General features: G+C 38.1%; 13 non-coding genes across 13 annotated transcripts; all 13 read left to right on the top strand.

Annotated features, from left to right (window-relative positions):
* The first annotated feature begins 1,228 nt into the window (after nucleotides 1-1,228).
* On the top strand, nucleotides 1,229-1,302 carry TRNAT-UGU (transfer RNA threonine (anticodon UGU)). The gene has a single exon. It is a non-coding gene; the product is annotated as a tRNA-Thr (tRNA).
* A 776-nt stretch (nucleotides 1,303-2,078) lies between these two features.
* TRNAT-UGU (transfer RNA threonine (anticodon UGU)) lies at nucleotides 2,079-2,152 on the top strand. The gene has a single exon. It is a non-coding gene; the product is annotated as a tRNA-Thr (tRNA).
* A 776-nt stretch (nucleotides 2,153-2,928) lies between these two features.
* TRNAT-UGU (transfer RNA threonine (anticodon UGU)) lies at nucleotides 2,929-3,002 on the top strand. The gene has a single exon. It is a non-coding gene; the product is annotated as a tRNA-Thr (tRNA).
* Nucleotides 3,003-4,629: 1,627 nt separating this feature from the next.
* Nucleotides 4,630-4,703, top strand: TRNAT-CGU (transfer RNA threonine (anticodon CGU)). The gene has a single exon. It is a non-coding gene; the product is annotated as a tRNA-Thr (tRNA).
* Nucleotides 4,704-7,180: 2,477 nt separating this feature from the next.
* On the top strand, nucleotides 7,181-7,254 carry TRNAT-UGU (transfer RNA threonine (anticodon UGU)). The gene has a single exon. It is a non-coding gene; the product is annotated as a tRNA-Thr (tRNA).
* Nucleotides 7,255-8,880: 1,626 nt separating this feature from the next.
* Nucleotides 8,881-8,954, top strand: TRNAT-CGU (transfer RNA threonine (anticodon CGU)). Its single transcript has one exon. It is a non-coding gene; the product is annotated as a tRNA-Thr (tRNA).
* A 2,477-nt stretch (nucleotides 8,955-11,431) lies between these two features.
* Nucleotides 11,432-11,505, top strand: TRNAT-UGU (transfer RNA threonine (anticodon UGU)). The gene has a single exon. It is a non-coding gene; the product is annotated as a tRNA-Thr (tRNA).
* Nucleotides 11,506-13,131: 1,626 nt separating this feature from the next.
* Nucleotides 13,132-13,205, top strand: TRNAT-UGU (transfer RNA threonine (anticodon UGU)). The gene has a single exon. It is a non-coding gene; the product is annotated as a tRNA-Thr (tRNA).
* Nucleotides 13,206-14,831: 1,626 nt separating this feature from the next.
* Nucleotides 14,832-14,905, top strand: TRNAT-UGU (transfer RNA threonine (anticodon UGU)). The gene has a single exon. It is a non-coding gene; the product is annotated as a tRNA-Thr (tRNA).
* Nucleotides 14,906-15,681: 776 nt separating this feature from the next.
* Nucleotides 15,682-15,755, top strand: TRNAT-UGU (transfer RNA threonine (anticodon UGU)). Its single transcript has one exon. It is a non-coding gene; the product is annotated as a tRNA-Thr (tRNA).
* A 776-nt stretch (nucleotides 15,756-16,531) lies between these two features.
* TRNAT-UGU (transfer RNA threonine (anticodon UGU)) lies at nucleotides 16,532-16,605 on the top strand. The gene has a single exon. It is a non-coding gene; the product is annotated as a tRNA-Thr (tRNA).
* Nucleotides 16,606-17,381: 776 nt separating this feature from the next.
* On the top strand, nucleotides 17,382-17,455 carry TRNAT-UGU (transfer RNA threonine (anticodon UGU)). The gene has a single exon. It is a non-coding gene; the product is annotated as a tRNA-Thr (tRNA).
* A 776-nt stretch (nucleotides 17,456-18,231) lies between these two features.
* TRNAT-UGU (transfer RNA threonine (anticodon UGU)) lies at nucleotides 18,232-18,305 on the top strand. Its single transcript has one exon. It is a non-coding gene; the product is annotated as a tRNA-Thr (tRNA).
* The last annotated feature ends 662 nt before the right edge of the window (nucleotides 18,306-18,967 follow it).

The following is an 18,967-nucleotide window of genomic DNA, read 5'->3' as shown; positions in this document are numbered from 1 at the left end:
CATAACCACTCGGCAGCTCGTCTACAGGAAGAGTCTGTAGCCAGATGATGTGATCTAATGAGGATTTTGACAAGTCTGTGCAATTTCACTAAAGATTGTGTATGAGCTTCTGGCAAAGTGGCTCTTATCATATCTACAACAGTGGATTATGTCAAGAGTTGGACAAGCTCAAACTTTATCAGAGATTAACCAAAGTTTAGGGTTTTAATATCAGTAATTCAATAAAGATTGTATTTTTTGTCACTATTGAAGCCCTAAAAATTAGTCCAGTAAAGAAAGAATTTGCATAAGTCGTCTATCTCTAGACATTCAAGGACACTGAAAGACATGAGGTGAGGGCGATTCTACCAGTAGTGCTTTCCTACTCTTAAACAAAGTGGTGCTGTGGCTTAGTTGGTTAAAGCACCTGTCTTGTAAACAGGAGATCCTGAGTTCGAATCTCAGCAGTGCCTTCTTTTAATAGCCTCTTACAGAAGTTTCTATGTTTAACAATGTACTTTCCTTGTAAAAATACTATAAAGTCAAACTTGTCTTTCTCATATCCCTTCCTTAGATAGTGCAATGGAGAGATTCTAAATCTGTGTTGTCAAAGTACTCAAAAGGAAGAAGATGTCAGCCAATGTAGGATGGCATCAAGCATGCCAAATGAAAACAGTGGGTTTACTTTTGCCAGACTGAAATGTTAGAAAAGTTTGATAGCAGCCTTCTTGAACAGGAAATGCTGGAAATACTCACTGCTTGGGCTGAAAAAGATAATTTAGAGTTTCAACATTGGAGATGAAGGTAACTTCAACAAGTATGGGATTCAAAAACCATGCATGCAGAGCACAATGGATTAGTAGTCATACGCCATAACCACTCGGCAGCTCGTCTACAGGAAGAGTCTGTAGCCAGATGATGTGATCTAATGAGGATTTTGACAAGTCTGTGCAATTTCACTAAAGATTGTGTATGAGCTTCTGGCAAAGTGGCTCTTATCATATCTACAACAGTGGATTATGTCAAGAGTTGGACAAGCTCAAACTTTATCAGAGATTAACCAAAGTTTAGGGTTTTAATATCAGTAATTCAATAAAGATTGTATTTTTTGTCACTATTGAAGCCCTAAAAATTAGTCCAGTAAAGAAAGAATTTGCATAAGTCGTCTATCTCTAGACATTCAAGGACACTGAAAGACATGAGGTGAGGGCGATTCTACCAGTAGTGCTTTCCTACTCTTAAACAAAGTGGTGCTGTGGCTTAGTTGGTTAAAGCGCCTGTCTTGTAAACAGGAGATCCTGAGTTCGAATCTCAGCAGTGCCTTCTTTTAATAGCCTCTTACAGAAGTTTCTATGTTTAACAATGTACTTTCCTTGTAAAAATACTATAAAGTCAAACTTGTCTTTCTCATATCCCTTCCTTAGATAGTGCAATGGAGAGATTCTAAATCTGTGTTGTCAAAGTACTCAAAAGGAAGAAGATGTCAGCCAATGTAGGATGGCATCAAGCATGCCAAATGAAAACAGTGGGTTTACTTTTGCCAGACTGAAATGTTAGAAAAGTTTGATAGCAGCCTTCTTGAACAGGAAATGCTGGAAATACTCACTGCTTGGGCTGAAAAAGATAATTTAGAGTTTCAACATTGGAGATGAAGGTAACTTCAACAAGTATGGGATTCAAAAACCATGCATGCAGAGCACAATGGATTAGTAGTCATACGCCATAACCACTCGGCAGCTCGTCTACAGGAAGAGTCTGTAGCCAGATGATGTGATCTAATGAGGATTTTGACAAGTCTGTGCAATTTCACTAAAGATTGTGTATGAGCTTCTGGCAAAGTGGCTCTTATCATATCTACAACAGTGGATTATGTCAAGAGTTGGACAAGCTCAAACTTTATCAGAGATTAACCAAAGTTTAGGGTTTTAATATCAGTAATTCAATAAAGATTGTATTTTTTGTCACTATTGAAGCCCTAAAAATTAGTCCAGTAAAGAAAGAATTTGCATAAGTCGTCTATCTCTAGACATTCAAGGACACTGAAAGACATGAGGTGAGGGCGATTCTACCAGTAGTGCTTTCCTACTCTTAAACAAAGTGGTGCTGTGGCTTAGTTGGTTAAAGCGCCTGTCTTGTAAACAGGAGATCCTGAGTTCGAATCTCAGCAGTGCCTTCTTTTAATAGCCTCTTACAGAAGTTTCTATGTTTAACAATGTACTTTCCTTGTAAAAATACTATAAAGTCAAACTTGTCTTTCTCATATCCCTTCCTTAGATAGTGCAATGGAGAGATTCTAAATCTGTGTTGTCAAAGTACTCAAAAGGAAGAAGATGTCAGCCAATGTAGGATGGCATCAAGCATGCCAAATGAAAACAGTGGGTTTACTTTTGCCAGACTGAAATGTTAGAAAAGTTTGATAGCAGCCTTCTTGAACAGGAAATGCTGGAAATACTCACTGCTTGGGCTGAAAAAGATAATTTAGAGTTTCAACATTGGAGATGAAGGTAACTTCAACAAGTATGGGATTCAAAAACCATGCATGCAGAGCACAATGGATTAGTAGTCATACGCCATAACCACTCGGCAGCTCGTCTACAGGAAGAGTCTGTAGCCAGATGATGTGATCTAATGAGGATTTTGACAAGTCTGTGCAATTTCACTAAAGATTGTGTATGAGCTTCTGGCAAAGTGGCTCTTATCATATCTACAACAGTGGATTATGTCAAGAGTTGGACAAGCTCAAACTTTATCAGAGATTAACCAAAGTTTAGGGTTTTAATATCAGTAATTCAATAAAGATTGTATTTTTTGTCACTATTGAAGCCCTAAAAATTAGTCCAGTAAAGAAAGAATTTGCATAAGTCGTCTATCTCTAGACATTCAAGGACACTGAAAGACATGAGGTGAGGGCGATTCTACCAGTAGTGCTTTCCTACTCTTAAACAAAGTGGTGCTGTGGCTTAGTTGGTTAAAGCGCCTGTCTTGTAAACAGGAGATCCTGAGTTCGAATCTCAGCAGTGCCTTCTTTTCATAGCCTCTTACAGAAGTTTCTATGTTTAACAATGTACTTTCCTTGTAAAAATACTATAAAGTCAAACTTGTCTTTCTCATATCCCTTCCTTAGATAGTGCAATGGAGAGATTCTAAATCTGTGTTGTCAAAGTACTCAAAAGGAAGAAGATGTCAGCCAATGTAGGATGGCATCAAGCATGCCAAATGAAAACAGTGGGTTTACTTTTGCCAGACTGAAATGTTAGAAAAGTTTGATAGCAGCCTTCTTGAACAGGAAATGCTGGAAATACTCACTGCTTGGGCTGAAAAAGATAATTTAGAGTTTCAACATTGGAGATGAAGGTAACTTCAACAAGTATGGGATTCAAAAACCATGCATGCAGAGCACAATGGATTAGTAGTCATACGCCATAACCACTCGGCAGCTCGTCTACAGGAAGAGTCTGTAGCCAGATGATGTGATCTAATGAGGATTTTGACAAGTCTGTGCAATTTCACTAAAGATTGTGTATGAGCTTCTGGCAAAGTGGCTCTTATCATATCTACAACAGTGGATTATGTCAAGAGTTGGACAAGCTCAAACTTTATCAGAGATTAACCAAAGTTTAGGGTTTTAATATCAGTAATTCAAGAAAGATTGTATTTTTTGTCACTATTGAAGCCCTAAAAATTAGTCCAGTAAAGAAAGAATTTGCATAAGCCGTCTATCTCTAGACATTCAAGGACACTGAAAGACATGAGGTGAGGGCGACTCTACCAGTAGTGCTTTTCTACTCTTACACAAAGTGGTGCTGTGGCTTAGTTGGTTAAAGCGCCTGTCTCTTAAACAGGAGATCCTGAGTTCGAATCTCAGCAGTGCCTTCTTTTCATAGCCTCAGTACTGAAGTTTCTATGTTTAACAGTGTACTTTCCTTGTAAAAATACTATAAAGTCAAACTTGTCTTTCTCATATCCCTTCCTTAGATAGTGCAATGGAGAGATTCTAAATCTGTGTTGTCAAAGTACTCAAAAGGAAGAAGATGTCAGCCAATGTAGGATGGCATCAAGCATGCCAAATGAAAACAGTGGGTTTACTTTTGCCAGACTGAAATGTTAGAAAAGTTTGATAGCAGCCTTCTTGAACAGGAAATGCTGGAAATACTCACTGCTTGGGCTGAAAAAGATAATTTAGAGTTTCAACATTGGAGATGAAGGTAACTTCAACAAGTATGGGATTCAAAAACCATGCATGCAGAGCACAATGGATTAGTAGTCATACGCCATAACCACTCGGCAGCTCGTCTACAGGAAGAGTCTGTAGCCAGATGATGTGATCTAATGAGGATTTTGACAAGTCTGTGCAATTTCACTAAAGATTGTGTATGAGCTTCTGGCAAAGTGGCTCTTATCATATCTACAACAGTGGATTATGTCAAGAGTTGGACAAGCTCAAACTTTATCAGAGATTAACCAAAGTTTAGGGTTTTAATATCAGTAATTCAATAAAGATTGTATTTTTTGTCACTATTGAAGCCCTAAAAATTAGTCCAGTAAAGAAAGAATTTGCATAAGTCGTCTATCTCTAGACATTCAAGGACACTGAAAGACATGAGGTGAGGGCGACTCTACCAGTAGTGCTTTTCTACTCTTACACAAAGTGGTGCTGTGGCTTAGTTGGTTAAAGCGCCTGTCTCGTAAACAGGAGATCCTGAGTTCGAATCTCAGCAGTGCCTTCTTTTCATAGCCTCAGTACTGAAGTTTCTATGTTTAACAGTGTACTTTCCTTGTAAAAATACTATAAAGTCAAACTTGTCTTTCTCATATCCCTTCCTTAGATAGTGCAATGGAGAGATTCTAAATCTGTGTTGTCAAAGTACTCAAAAGGAAGAAGATGTCAGCCAATGTAGGATGGCATCAAGCATGCCAAATGAAAACAGTGGGTTTACTTTTGCCAGACTGAAATGTTAGAAAAGTTTGATAGCAGCCTTCTTGAACAGGAAATGCTGGAAATACTCACTGCTTGGGCTGAAAAAGATAATTTAGAGTTTCAACATTGGAGATGAAGGTAACTTCAACAAGTATGGGATTCAAAAACCATGCATGCAGAGCACAATGGATTAGTAGTCATACGCCATAACCACTCGGCAGCTCGTCTACAGGAAGAGTCTGTAGCCAGATGATGTGATCTAATGAGGATTTTGACAAGTCTGTGCAATTTCACTAAAGATTGTGTATGAGCTTCTGGCAAAGTGGCTCTTATCATATCTACAACAGTGGATTATGTCAAGAGTTGGACAAGCTCAAACTTTATCAGAGATTAACCAAAGTTTAGGGTTTTAATATCAGTAATTCAATAAAGATTGTATTTTTTGTCACTATTGAAGCCCTAAAAATTAGTCCAGTAAAGAAAGAATTTGCATAAGTCGTCTATCTCTAGACATTCAAGGACACTGAAAGACATGAGGTGAGGGCGATTCTACCAGTAGTGCTTTCCTACTCTTAAACAAAGTGGTGCTGTGGCTTAGTTGGTTAAAGCACCTGTCTTGTAAACAGGAGATCCTGAGTTCGAATCTCAGCAGTGCCTTCTTTTAATAGCCTCTTACAGAAGTTTCTATGTTTAACAATGTACTTTCCTTGTAAAAATACTATAAAGTCAAACTTGTCTTTCTCATATCCCTTCCTTAGATAGTGCAATGGAGAGATTCTAAATCTGTGTTGTCAAAGTACTCAAAAGGAAGAAGATGTCAGCCAATGTAGGATGGCATCAAGCATGCCAAATGAAAACAGTGGGTTTACTTTTGCCAGACTGAAATGTTAGAAAAGTTTGATAGCAGCCTTCTTGAACAGGAAATGCTGGAAATACTCACTGCTTGGGCTGAAAAAGATAATTTAGAGTTTCAACATTGGAGATGAAGGTAACTTCAACAAGTATGGGATTCAAAAACCATGCATGCAGAGCACAATGGATTAGTAGTCATACGCCATAACCACTCGGCAGCTCGTCTACAGGAAGAGTCTGTAGCCAGATGATGTGATCTAATGAGGATTTTGACAAGTCTGTGCAATTTCACTAAAGATTGTGTATGAGCTTCTGGCAAAGTGGCTCTTATCATATCTACAACAGTGGATTATGTCAAGAGTTGGACAAGCTCAAACTTTATCAGAGATTAACCAAAGTTTAGGGTTTTAATATCAGTAATTCAATAAAGATTGTATTTTTTGTCACTATTGAAGCCCTAAAAATTAGTCCAGTAAAGAAAGAATTTGCATAAGTCGTCTATCTCTAGACATTCAAGGACACTGAAAGACATGAGGTGAGGGCGATTCTACCAGTAGTGCTTTCCTACTCTTAAACAAAGTGGTGCTGTGGCTTAGTTGGTTAAAGCACCTGTCTTGTAAACAGGAGATCCTGAGTTCGAATCTCAGCAGTGCCTTCTTTTAATAGCCTCTTACAGAAGTTTCTATGTTTAACAATGTACTTTCCTTGTAAAAATACTATAAAGTCAAACTTGTCTTTCTCATATCCCTTCCTTAGATAGTGCAATGGAGAGATTCTAAATCTGTGTTGTCAAAGTACTCAAAAGGAAGAAGATGTCAGCCAATGTAGGATGGCATCAAGCATGCCAAATGAAAACAGTGGGTTTACTTTTGCCAGACTGAAATGTTAGAAAAGTTTGATAGCAGCCTTCTTGAACAGGAAATGCTGGAAATACTCACTGCTTGGGCTGAAAAAGATAATTTAGAGTTTCAACATTGGAGATGAAGGTAACTTCAACAAGTATGGGATTCAAAAACCATGCATGCAGAGCACAATGGATTAGTAGTCATACGCCATAACCACTCGGCAGCTCGTCTACAGGAAGAGTCTGTAGCCAGATGATGTGATCTAATGAGGATTTTGACAAGTCTGTGCAATTTCACTAAAGATTGTGTATGAGCTTCTGGCAAAGTGGCTCTTATCATATCTACAACAGTGGATTATGTCAAGAGTTGGACAAGCTCAAACTTTATCAGAGATTAACCAAAGTTTAGGGTTTTAATATCAGTAATTCAATAAAGATTGTATTTTTTGTCACTATTGAAGCCCTAAAAATTAGTCCAGTAAAGAAAGAATTTGCATAAGTCGTCTATCTCTAGACATTCAAGGACACTGAAAGACATGAGGTGAGGGCGATTCTACCAGTAGTGCTTTCCTACTCTTAAACAAAGTGGTGCTGTGGCTTAGTTGGTTAAAGCGCCTGTCTTGTAAACAGGAGATCCTGAGTTCGAATCTCAGCAGTGCCTTCTTTTCATAGCCTCTTACAGAAGTTTCTATGTTTAACAATGTACTTTCCTTGTAAAAATACTATAAAGTCAAACTTGTCTTTCTCATATCCCTTCCTTAGATAGTGCAATGGAGAGATTCTAAATCTGTGTTGTCAAAGTACTCAAAAGGAAGAAGATGTCAGCCAATGTAGGATGGCATCAAGCATGCCAAATGAAAACAGTGGGTTTACTTTTGCCAGACTGAAATGTTAGAAAAGTTTGATAGCAGCCTTCTTGAACAGGAAATGCTGGAAATACTCACTGCTTGGGCTGAAAAAGATAATTTAGAGTTTCAACATTGGAGATGAAGGTAACTTCAACAAGTATGGGATTCAAAAACCATGCATGCAGAGCACAATGGATTAGTAGTCATACGCCATAACCACTCGGCAGCTCGTCTACAGGAAGAGTCTGTAGCCAGATGATGTGATCTAATGAGGATTTTGACAAGTCTGTGCAATTTCACTAAAGATTGTGTATGAGCTTCTGGCAAAGTGGCTCTTATCATATCTACAACAGTGGATTATGTCAAGAGTTGGACAAGCTCAAACTTTATCAGAGATTAACCAAAGTTTAGGGTTTTAATATCAGTAATTCAATAAAGATTGTATTTTTTGTCACTATTGAAGCCCTAAAAATTAGTCCAGTAAAGAAAGAATTTGCATAAGTCGTCTATCTCTAGACATTCAAGGACACTGAAAGACATGAGGTGAGGGCGATTCTACCAGTAGTGCTTTCCTACTCTTAAACAAAGTGGTGCTGTGGCTTAGTTGGTTAAAGCACCTGTCTTGTAAACAGGAGATCCTGAGTTCGAATCTCAGCAGTGCCTTCTTTTAATAGCCTCTTACAGAAGTTTCTATGTTTAACAATGTACTTTCCTTGTAAAAATACTATAAAGTCAAACTTGTCTTTCTCATATCCCTTCCTTAGATAGTGCAATGGAGAGATTCTAAATCTGTGTTGTCAAAGTACTCAAAAGGAAGAAGATGTCAGCCAATGTAGGATGGCATCAAGCATGCCAAATGAAAACAGTGGGTTTACTTTTGCCAGACTGAAATGTTAGAAAAGTTTGATAGCAGCCTTCTTGAACAGGAAATGCTGGAAATACTCACTGCTTGGGCTGAAAAAGATAATTTAGAGTTTCAACATTGGAGATGAAGGTAACTTCAACAAGTATGGGATTCAAAAACCATGCATGCAGAGCACAATGGATTAGTAGTCATACGCCATAACCACTCGGCAGCTCGTCTACAGGAAGAGTCTGTAGCCAGATGATGTGATCTAATGAGGATTTTGACAAGTCTGTGCAATTTCACTAAAGATTGTGTATGAGCTTCTGGCAAAGTGGCTCTTATCATATCTACAACAGTGGATTATGTCAAGAGTTGGACAAGCTCAAACTTTATCAGAGATTAACCAAAGTTTAGGGTTTTAATATCAGTAATTCAATAAAGATTGTATTTTTTGTCACTATTGAAGCCCTAAAAATTAGTCCAGTAAAGAAAGAATTTGCATAAGTCGTCTATCTCTAGACATTCAAGGACACTGAAAGACATGAGGTGAGGGCGACTCTACCAGTAGTGCTTTTCTACTCTTACACAAAGTGGTGCTGTGGCTTAGTTGGTTAAAGCGCCTGTCTCGTAAACAGGAGATCCTGAGTTCGAATCTCAGCAGTGCCTTCTTTTCATAGCCTCAGTACTGAAGTTTCTATGTTTAACAGTGTACTTTCCTTGTAAAAATACTATAAAGTCAAACTTGTCTTTCTCATATCCCTTCCTTAGATAGTGCAATGGAGAGATTCTAAATCTGTGTTGTCAAAGTACTCAAAAGGAAGAAGATGTCAGCCAATGTAGGATGGCATCAAGCATGCCAAATGAAAACAGTGGGTTTACTTTTGCCAGACTGAAATGTTAGAAAAGTTTGATAGCAGCCTTCTTGAACAGGAAATGCTGGAAATACTCACTGCTTGGGCTGAAAAAGATAATTTAGAGTTTCAACATTGGAGATGAAGGTAACTTCAACAAGTATGGGATTCAAAAACCATGCATGCAGAGCACAATGGATTAGTAGTCATACGCCATAACCACTCGGCAGCTCGTCTACAGGAAGAGTCTGTAGCCAGATGATGTGATCTAATGAGGATTTTGACAAGTCTGTGCAATTTCACTAAAGATTGTGTATGAGCTTCTGGCAAAGTGGCTCTTATCATATCTACAACAGTGGATTATGTCAAGAGTTGGACAAGCTCAAACTTTATCAGAGATTAACCAAAGTTTAGGGTTTTAATATCAGTAATTCAATAAAGATTGTATTTTTTGTCACTATTGAAGCCCTAAAAATTAGTCCAGTAAAGAAAGAATTTGCATAAGTCGTCTATCTCTAGACATTCAAGGACACTGAAAGACATGAGGTGAGGGCGATTCTACCAGTAGTGCTTTCCTACTCTTAAACAAAGTGGTGCTGTGGCTTAGTTGGTTAAAGCACCTGTCTTGTAAACAGGAGATCCTGAGTTCGAATCTCAGCAGTGCCTTCTTTTAATAGCCTCTTACAGAAGTTTCTATGTTTAACAATGTACTTTCCTTGTAAAAATACTATAAAGTCAAACTTGTCTTTCTCATATCCCTTCCTTAGATAGTGCAATGGAGAGATTCTAAATCTGTGTTGTCAAAGTACTCAAAAGGAAGAAGATGTCAGCCAATGTAGGATGGCATCAAGCATGCCAAATGAAAACAGTGGGTTTACTTTTGCCAGACTGAAATGTTAGAAAAGTTTGATAGCAGCCTTCTTGAACAGGAAATGCTGGAAATACTCACTGCTTGGGCTGAAAAAGATAATTTAGAGTTTCAACATTGGAGATGAAGGTAACTTCAACAAGTATGGGATTCAAAAACCATGCATGCAGAGCACAATGGATTAGTAGTCATACGCCATAACCACTCGGCAGCTCGTCTACAGGAAGAGTCTGTAGCCAGATGATGTGATCTAATGAGGATTTTGACAAGTCTGTGCAATTTCACTAAAGATTGTGTATGAGCTTCTGGCAAAGTGGCTCTTATCATATCTACAACAGTGGATTATGTCAAGAGTTGGACAAGCTCAAACTTTATCAGAGATTAACCAAAGTTTAGGGTTTTAATATCAGTAATTCAATAAAGATTGTATTTTTTGTCACTATTGAAGCCCTAAAAATTAGTCCAGTAAAGAAAGAATTTGCATAAGTCGTCTATCTCTAGACATTCAAGGACACTGAAAGACATGAGGTGAGGGCGATTCTACCAGTAGTGCTTTCCTACTCTTAAACAAAGTGGTGCTGTGGCTTAGTTGGTTAAAGCACCTGTCTTGTAAACAGGAGATCCTGAGTTCGAATCTCAGCAGTGCCTTCTTTTAATAGCCTCTTACAGAAGTTTCTATGTTTAACAATGTACTTTCCTTGTAAAAATACTATAAAGTCAAACTTGTCTTTCTCATATCCCTTCCTTAGATAGTGCAATGGAGAGATTCTAAATCTGTGTTGTCAAAGTACTCAAAAGGAAGAAGATGTCAGCCAATGTAGGATGGCATCAAGCATGCCAAATGAAAACAGTGGGTTTACTTTTGCCAGACTGAAATGTTAGAAAAGTTTGATAGCAGCCTTCTTGAACAGGAAATGCTGGAAATACTCACTGCTTGGGCTGAAAAAGATAATTTAGAGTTTCAACATTGGAGATGAAGGTAACTTCAACAAGTATGGGATTCAAAAACCATGCATGCAGAGCACAATGGATTAGTAGTCATACGCCATAACCACTCGGCAGCTCGTCTACAGGAAGAGTCTGTAGCCAGATGATGTGATCTAATGAGGATTTTGACAAGTCTGTGCAATTTCACTAAAGATTGTGTATGAGCTTCTGGCAAAGTGGCTCTTATCATATCTACAACAGTGGATTATGTCAAGAGTTGGACAAGCTCAAACTTTATCAGAGATTAACCAAAGTTTAGGGTTTTAATATCAGTAATTCAATAAAGATTGTATTTTTTGTCACTATTGAAGCCCTAAAAATTAGTCCAGTAAAGAAAGAATTTGCATAAGTCGTCTATCTCTAGACATTCAAGGACACTGAAAGACATGAGGTGAGGGCGATTCTACCAGTAGTGCTTTCCTACTCTTAAACAAAGTGGTGCTGTGGCTTAGTTGGTTAAAGCGCCTGTCTTGTAAACAGGAGATCCTGAGTTCGAATCTCAGCAGTGCCTTCTTTTCATAGCCTCTTACAGAAGTTTCTATGTTTAACAATGTACTTTCCTTGTAAAAATACTATAAAGTCAAACTTGTCTTTCTCATATCCCTTCCTTAGATAGTGCAATGGAGAGATTCTAAATCTGTGTTGTCAAAGTACTCAAAAGGAAGAAGATGTCAGCCAATGTAGGATGGCATCAAGCATGCCAAATGAAAACAGTGGGTTTACTTTTGCCAGACTGAAATGTTAGAAAAGTTTGATAGCAGCCTTCTTGAACAGGAAATGCTGGAAATACTCACTGCTTGGGCTGAAAAAGATAATTTAGAGTTTCAACATTGGAGATGAAGGTAACTTCAACAAGTATGGGATTCAAAAACCATGCATGCAGAGCACAATGGATTAGTAGTCATACGCCATAACCACTCGGCAGCTCGTCTACAGGAAGAGTCTGTAGCCAGATGATGTGATCTAATGAGGATTTTGACAAGTCTGTGCAATTTCACTAAAGATTGTGTATGAGCTTCTGGCAAAGTGGCTCTTATCATATCTACAACAGTGGATTATGTCAAGAGTTGGACAAGCTCAAACTTTATCAGAGATTAACCAAAGTTTAGGGTTTTAATATCAGTAATTCAATAAAGATTGTATTTTTTGTCACTATTGAAGCCCTAAAAATTAGTCCAGTAAAGAAAGAATTTGCATAAGTCGTCTATCTCTAGACATTCAAGGACACTGAAAGACATGAGGTGAGGGCGATTCTACCAGTAGTGCTTTCCTACTCTTAAACAAAGTGGTGCTGTGGCTTAGTTGGTTAAAGCACCTGTCTTGTAAACAGGAGATCCTGAGTTCGAATCTCAGCAGTGCCTTCTTTTAATAGCCTCTTACAGAAGTTTCTATGTTTAACAATGTACTTTCCTTGTAAAAATACTATAAAGTCAAACTTGTCTTTCTCATATCCCTTCCTTAGATAGTGCAATGGAGAGATTCTAAATCTGTGTTGTCAAAGTACTCAAAAGGAAGAAGATGTCAGCCAATGTAGGATGGCATCAAGCATGCCAAATGAAAACAGTGGGTTTACTTTTGCCAGACTGAAATGTTAGAAAAGTTTGATAGCAGCCTTCTTGAACAGGAAATGCTGGAAATACTCACTGCTTGGGCTGAAAAAGATAATTTAGAGTTTCAACATTGGAGATGAAGGTAACTTCAACAAGTATGGGATTCAAAAACCATGCATGCAGAGCACAATGGATTAGTAGTCATACGCCATAACCACTCGGCAGCTCGTCTACAGGAAGAGTCTGTAGCCAGATGATGTGATCTAATGAGGATTTTGACAAGTCTGTGCAATTTCACTAAAGATTGTGTATGAGCTTCTGGCAAAGTGGCTCTTATCATATCTACAACAGTGGATTATGTCAAGAGTTGGACAAGCTCAAACTTTATCAGAGATTAACCAAAGTTTAGGGTTTTAATATCAGTAATTCAATAAAGATTGTATTTTTTGTCACTATTGAAGCCCTAAAAATTAGTCCAGTAAAGAAAGAATTTGCATAAGTCGTCTATCTCTAGACATTCAAGGACACTGAAAGACATGAGGTGAGGGCGATTCTACCAGTAGTGCTTTCCTACTCTTAAACAAAGTGGTGCTGTGGCTTAGTTGGTTAAAGCGCCTGTCTTGTAAACAGGAGATCCTGAGTTCGAATCTCAGCAGTGCCTTCTTTTCATAGCCTCTTACAGAAGTTTCTATGTTTAACAATGTACTTTCCTTGTAAAAATACTATAAAGTCAAACTTGTCTTTCTCATATCCCTTCCTTAGATAGTGCAATGGAGAGATTCTAAATCTGTGTTGTCAAAGTACTCAAAAGGAAGAAGATGTCAGCCAATGTAGGATGGCATCAAGCATGCCAAATGAAAACAGTGGGTTTACTTTTGCCAGACTGAAATGTTAGAAAAGTTTGATAGCAGCCTTCTTGAACAGGAAATGCTGGAAATACTCACTGCTTGGGCTGAAAAAGATAATTTAGAGTTTCAACATTGGAGATGAAGGTAACTTCAACAAGTATGGGATTCAAAAACCATGCATGCAGAGCACAATGGATTAGTAGTCATACGCCATAACCACTCGGCAGCTCGTCTACAGGAAGAGTCTGTAGCCAGATGATGTGATCTAATGAGGATTTTGACAAGTCTGTGCAATTTCACTAAAGATTGTGTATGAGCTTCTGGCAAAGTGGCTCTTATCATATCTACAACAGTGGATTATGTCAAGAGTTGGACAAGCTCAAACTTTATCAGAGATTAACCAAAGTTTAGGGTTTTAATATCAGTAATTCAATAAAGATTGTATTTTTTGTCACTATTGAAGCCCTAAAAATTAGTCCAGTAAAGAAAGAATTTGCATAAGTCGTCTATCTCTAGACATTCAAGGACACTGAAAGACATGAGGTGAGGGCGATTCTACCAGTAGTGCTTTCCTACTCTTAAACAAAGTGGTGCTGTGGCTTAGTTGTTTAAAGCGCCTGTCTTGTAAACAGGAGATCCTGAGTTCGAATCTCAGCAGTGCCTTCTTTTCATAGCCTCTTACAGAAGTTTCTATGTTTAACAATGTACTTTCCTTGTAAAAATACTATAAAGTCAAACTTGTCTTTCTCATATCCCTTCCTTAGATAGTGCAATGGAGAGATTCTAAATCTGTGTTGTCAAAGTACTCAAAAGGAAGAAGATGTCAGCCAATGTAGGATGGCATCAAGCATGCCAAATGAAAACAGTGGGTTTACTTTTGCCAGACTGAAATGTTAGAAAAGTTTGATAGCAGCCTTCTTGAACAGGAAATGCTGGAAATACTCACTGCTTGGGCTGAAAAAGATAATTTAGAGTTTCAACATTGGAGATGAAGGTAACTTCAACAAGTATGGGATTCAAAAACCATGCATGCAGAGCACAATGGATTAGTAGTCATACGCCATAACCACTCGGCAGCTCGTCTACAGGAAGAGTCTGTAGCCAGATGATGTGATCTAATGAGGATTTTGACAAGTCTGTGCAATTTCACTAAAGATTGTGTATGAGCTTCTGGCAAAGTGGCTCTTATCATATCTACAACAGTGGATTATGTCAAGAGTTGGACAAGCTCAAACTTTATCAGAGATTAACCAAAGTTTAGGGTTTTAATATCAGTAATTCAATAAAGATTGTATTTTTTGTCACTATTGAAGCCCTAAAAATTAGTCCAGTAAAGAAAGAATTTGCATAAGTCGTCTATCTCTAGACATTCAAGGACACTGAAAGACATGAGGTGAGGGCGATTCTACCAGTAGTGCTTTCCTACTCTTAAACAAAGTGGTGCTGTGGCTTAGTTGGTTAAAGCGCCTGTCTTGTAAACAGGAGATCCTGAGTTCGAATCTCAGCAGTGCCTTCTTTTCATAGCCTCTTACAGAAGTTTCTATGTTTAACAATGTACTTTCCTTGTAAAAATACTATAAAGTCAAACTTGTCTTTCTCATATCCCTTCCTTAGATAGTGCAATGGAGAGATTCTAAATCTGTGTTGTCAAAGTACTCAAAAGGAAGAAGATGTCAGCCAATGTAGGATGGCATCAAGCATGCCAAATGAAAACAGTGGGTTTACTTTTGCCAGACTGAAATGTTAGAAAAGTTTGATAGCAGCCTTCTTGAACAGGAAATGCTGGAAATACTCACTGCTTGGGCTGAAAAAGATAATTTAGAGTTTCAACATTGGAGATGAAGGTAACTTCAACAAGTATGGGATTCAAAAACCATGCATGCAGAGCACAATGGATTAGTAGTCATACGCCATAACCACTCGGCAGCTCGTCTACAGGAAGAGTCTGTAGCCAGATGATGTGATCTAATGAGGATTTTGACAAGTCTGTGCAATTTCACTAAAGATTGTGTATGAGCTTCTGGCAAAGTGGCTCTTATCATATCTACAACAGTGGATTATGTCAAGAGTTGGACAAGCTCAAACTTTATCAGAGATTAACCAAAGTTTAGGGTTTTAATATCAGTAATTCAATAAAGATTGTATTTTTTGTCACTATTGAAGCCCTAAAAATTAGTCCAGTAAAGAAAGAATTTGCATAAGTCGTCTATCTCTAGACATTCAAGGACACTGAAAGACATGAGGTGAGGGCGATTCTACCAGTAGTGCTTTCCTACTCTTAAACAAAGTGGTGCTGTGGCTTAGTTGGTTAAAGCGCCTGTCTTGTAAACAGGAGATCCTGAGTTCGAATCTCAGCAGTGCCTTCTTTTCATAGCCTCTTACAGAAGTTTCTATGTTTAACAATGTACTTTCCTTGTAAAAATACTATAAAGTCAAACTTGTCTTTCTCATATCCCTTCCTTAGATAGTGCAATGGAGAGATTCTAAATCTGTGTTGTCAAAGTACTCAAAAGGAAGAAGATGTCAGCCAATGTAGGATGGCATCAAGCATGCCAAATGAAAACAGTGGGTTTACTTTTGCCAGACTGAAATGTTAGAAAAGTTTGATAGCAGCCTTCTTGAACAGGAAATGCTGGAAATACTCACTGCTTGGGCTGAAAAAGATAATTTAGAGTTTCAACATTGGAGATGAAGGTAACTTCAACAAGTATGGGATTCAAAAACCATGCATGCAGAGCACAATGGATTAGTAGTCATACGCCATAACCACTCGGCAGCTCGTCTACAGGAAGAGTCTGTAGCCAGATGATGTGATCTAATGAGGATTTTGACAAGTCTGTGCAATTTCACTAAAGATTGTGTATGAGCTTCTGGCAAAGTGGCTCTTATCATATCTACAACAGTGGATTATGTCAAGAGTTGGACAAGCTCAAACTTTATCAGAGATTAACCAAAGTTTAGGGTTTTAATATCAGTAATTCAATAAAGATTGTATTTTTTGTCACTATTGAAGCCCTAAAAATTAGTCCAGTAAAGAAAGAATTTGCATAAGTCGTCTATCTCTAGACATTCAAGGACACTGAAAGACATGAGGTGAGGGCGATTCTACCAGTAGTGCTTTCCTACTCTTAAACAAAGTGGTGCTGTGGCTTAGTTGGTTAAAGCGCCTGTCTTGTAAACAGGAGATCCTGAGTTCGAATCTCAGCAGTGCCTTCTTTTCATAGCCTCTTACAGAAGTTTCTATGTTTAACAATGTACTTTCCTTGTAAAAATACTATAAAGTCAAACTTGTCTTTCTCATATCCCTTCCTTAGATAGTGCAATGGAGAGATTCTAAATCTGTGTTGTCAAAGTACTCAAAAGGAAGAAGATGTCAGCCAATGTAGGATGGCATCAAGCATGCCAAATGAAAACAGTGGGTTTACTTTTGCCAGACTGAAATGTTAGAAAAGTTTGATAGCAGCCTTCTTGAACAGGAAATGCTGGAAATACTCACTGCTTGGGCTGAAAAAGATAATTTAGAGTTTCAACATTGGAGATGAAGGTAACTTCAACAAGTATGGGATTCAAAAACCATGCATGCAGAGCACAATGGATTAGTAGTCATACGCCATAACCACTCGGCAGCTCGTCTACAGGAAGAGTCTGTAGCCAGATGATGTGATCTAATGAGGATTTTGACAAGTCTGTGCAATTTCACTAAAGATTGTGTATGAGCTTCTGGCAAAGTGGCTCTTATCATATCTACAACAGTGGATTATGTCAAGAGTTGGACAAGCTCAAACTTTATCAGAGATTAACCAAAGTTTAGGGTTTTAATATCAGTAATTCAATAAAGATTGTATTTTTTGTCACTATTGAAGCCCTAAAAATTAGTCCAGTAAAGAAAGAATTTGCATAAGTCGTCTATCTCTAGACATTCAAGGACACTGAAAGACATGAGGTGAGGGCGATTCTACCAGTAGTGCTTTCCTACTCTTAAACAAAGTGGTGCTGTGGCTTAGTTGGTTAAAGCGCCTGTCTTGTAAACAGGAGATCCTGAGTTCGAATCTCAGCAGTGCCTTCTTTTCATAGCCTCTTACAGAAGTTTCTATGTTTAACAATGTACTTTCCTTGTAAAAATACTATAAAGTCAAACTTGTCTTTCTCATATCCCTTCCTTAGATAGTGCAATGGAGAGATTCTAAATCTGTGTTGTCAAAGTACTCAAAAGGAAGAAGATGTCAGCCAATGTAGGATGGCATCAAGCATGCCAAATGAAAACAGTGGGTTTACTTTTGCCAGACTGAAATGTTAGAAAAGTTTGATAGCAGCCTTCTTGAACAGGAAATGCTGGAAATACTCACTGCTTGGGCTGAAAAAGATAATTTAGAGTTTCAACATTGGAGATGAAGGTAACTTCAACAAGTATGGGATTCAAAAACCATGCATGCAGAGCACAATGGATTAGTAGTCATACGCCATAACCACTCGGCAGCTCGTCTACAGGAAGAGTCTGTAGCCAGATGATGTGATCTAATGAGGATTTTGACAAGTCTGTGCAATTTCACTAAAGATTGTGTATGAGCTTCTGGCAAAGTGGCTCTTATCATATCTACAACAGTGGATTATGTCAAGAGTTGGACAAGCTCAAACTTTATCAGAGATTAACCAAAGTTTAGGGTTTTAATATCAGTAATTCAATAAAGATTGTATTTTTTGTCACTATTGAAGCCCTAAAAATTAGTCCAGTAAAGAAAGAATTTGCATAAGTCGTCTATCTCTAGACATTCAAGGACACTGAAAGACATGAGGTGAGGGCGATTCTACCAGTAGTGCTTTCCTACTCTTAAACAAAGTGGTGCTGTGGCTTAGTTGGTTAAAGCGCCTGTCTTGTAAACAGGAGATCCTGAGTTCGAATCTCAGCAGTGCCTTCTTTTCATAGCCTCTTACAGAAGTTTCTATGTTTAACAATGTACTTTCCTTGTAAAAATACTATAAAGTCAAACTTGTCTTTCTCATATCCCTTCCTTAGATAGTGCAATGGAGAGATTCTAAATCTGTGTTGTCAAAGTACTCAAAAGGAAGAAGATGTCAGCCAATGTAGGATGGCATCAAGCATGCCAAATGAAAACAGTGGGTTTACTTTTGCCAGACTGAAATGTTAGAAAAGTTTGATAGCAGCCTTCTTGAACAGGAAATGCTGGAAATACTCACTGCTTGGGCTGAAAAAGATAATTTAGAGTTTCAACATTGGAGATGAAGGTAACTTCAACAAGTATGGGATTCAAAAACCATGCATGCAGAGCACAATGGATTAGTAGTCATACGCCATAACCACTCGGCAGCTCGTCTACAGGAAGAGTCTGTAGCCAGATGATGTGATCTAATGAGGATTTTGACAAGTCTGTGCAATTTCACTAAAGATTGTGTATGAGCTTCTGGCAAAGTGGCTCTTATCATATCTACAACAGTGGATTATGTCAAGAGTTGGACAAGCTCAAACTTTATCAGAGATTAACCAAAGTTTAGGGTTTTAATATCAGTAATTCAATAAAGATTGTATTTTTTGTCACTATTGAAGCCCTAAAAATTA

This window comes from Anomaloglossus baeobatrachus, chromosome 7 (assembly GCF_048569485.1).
Source record: "Anomaloglossus baeobatrachus isolate aAnoBae1 chromosome 7, aAnoBae1.hap1, whole genome shotgun sequence".
NCBI lineage: Eukaryota > Metazoa > Chordata > Amphibia > Anura > Aromobatidae > Anomaloglossus > Anomaloglossus baeobatrachus.
This window is presented reverse-complemented; position numbering and strand designations above follow the sequence as displayed.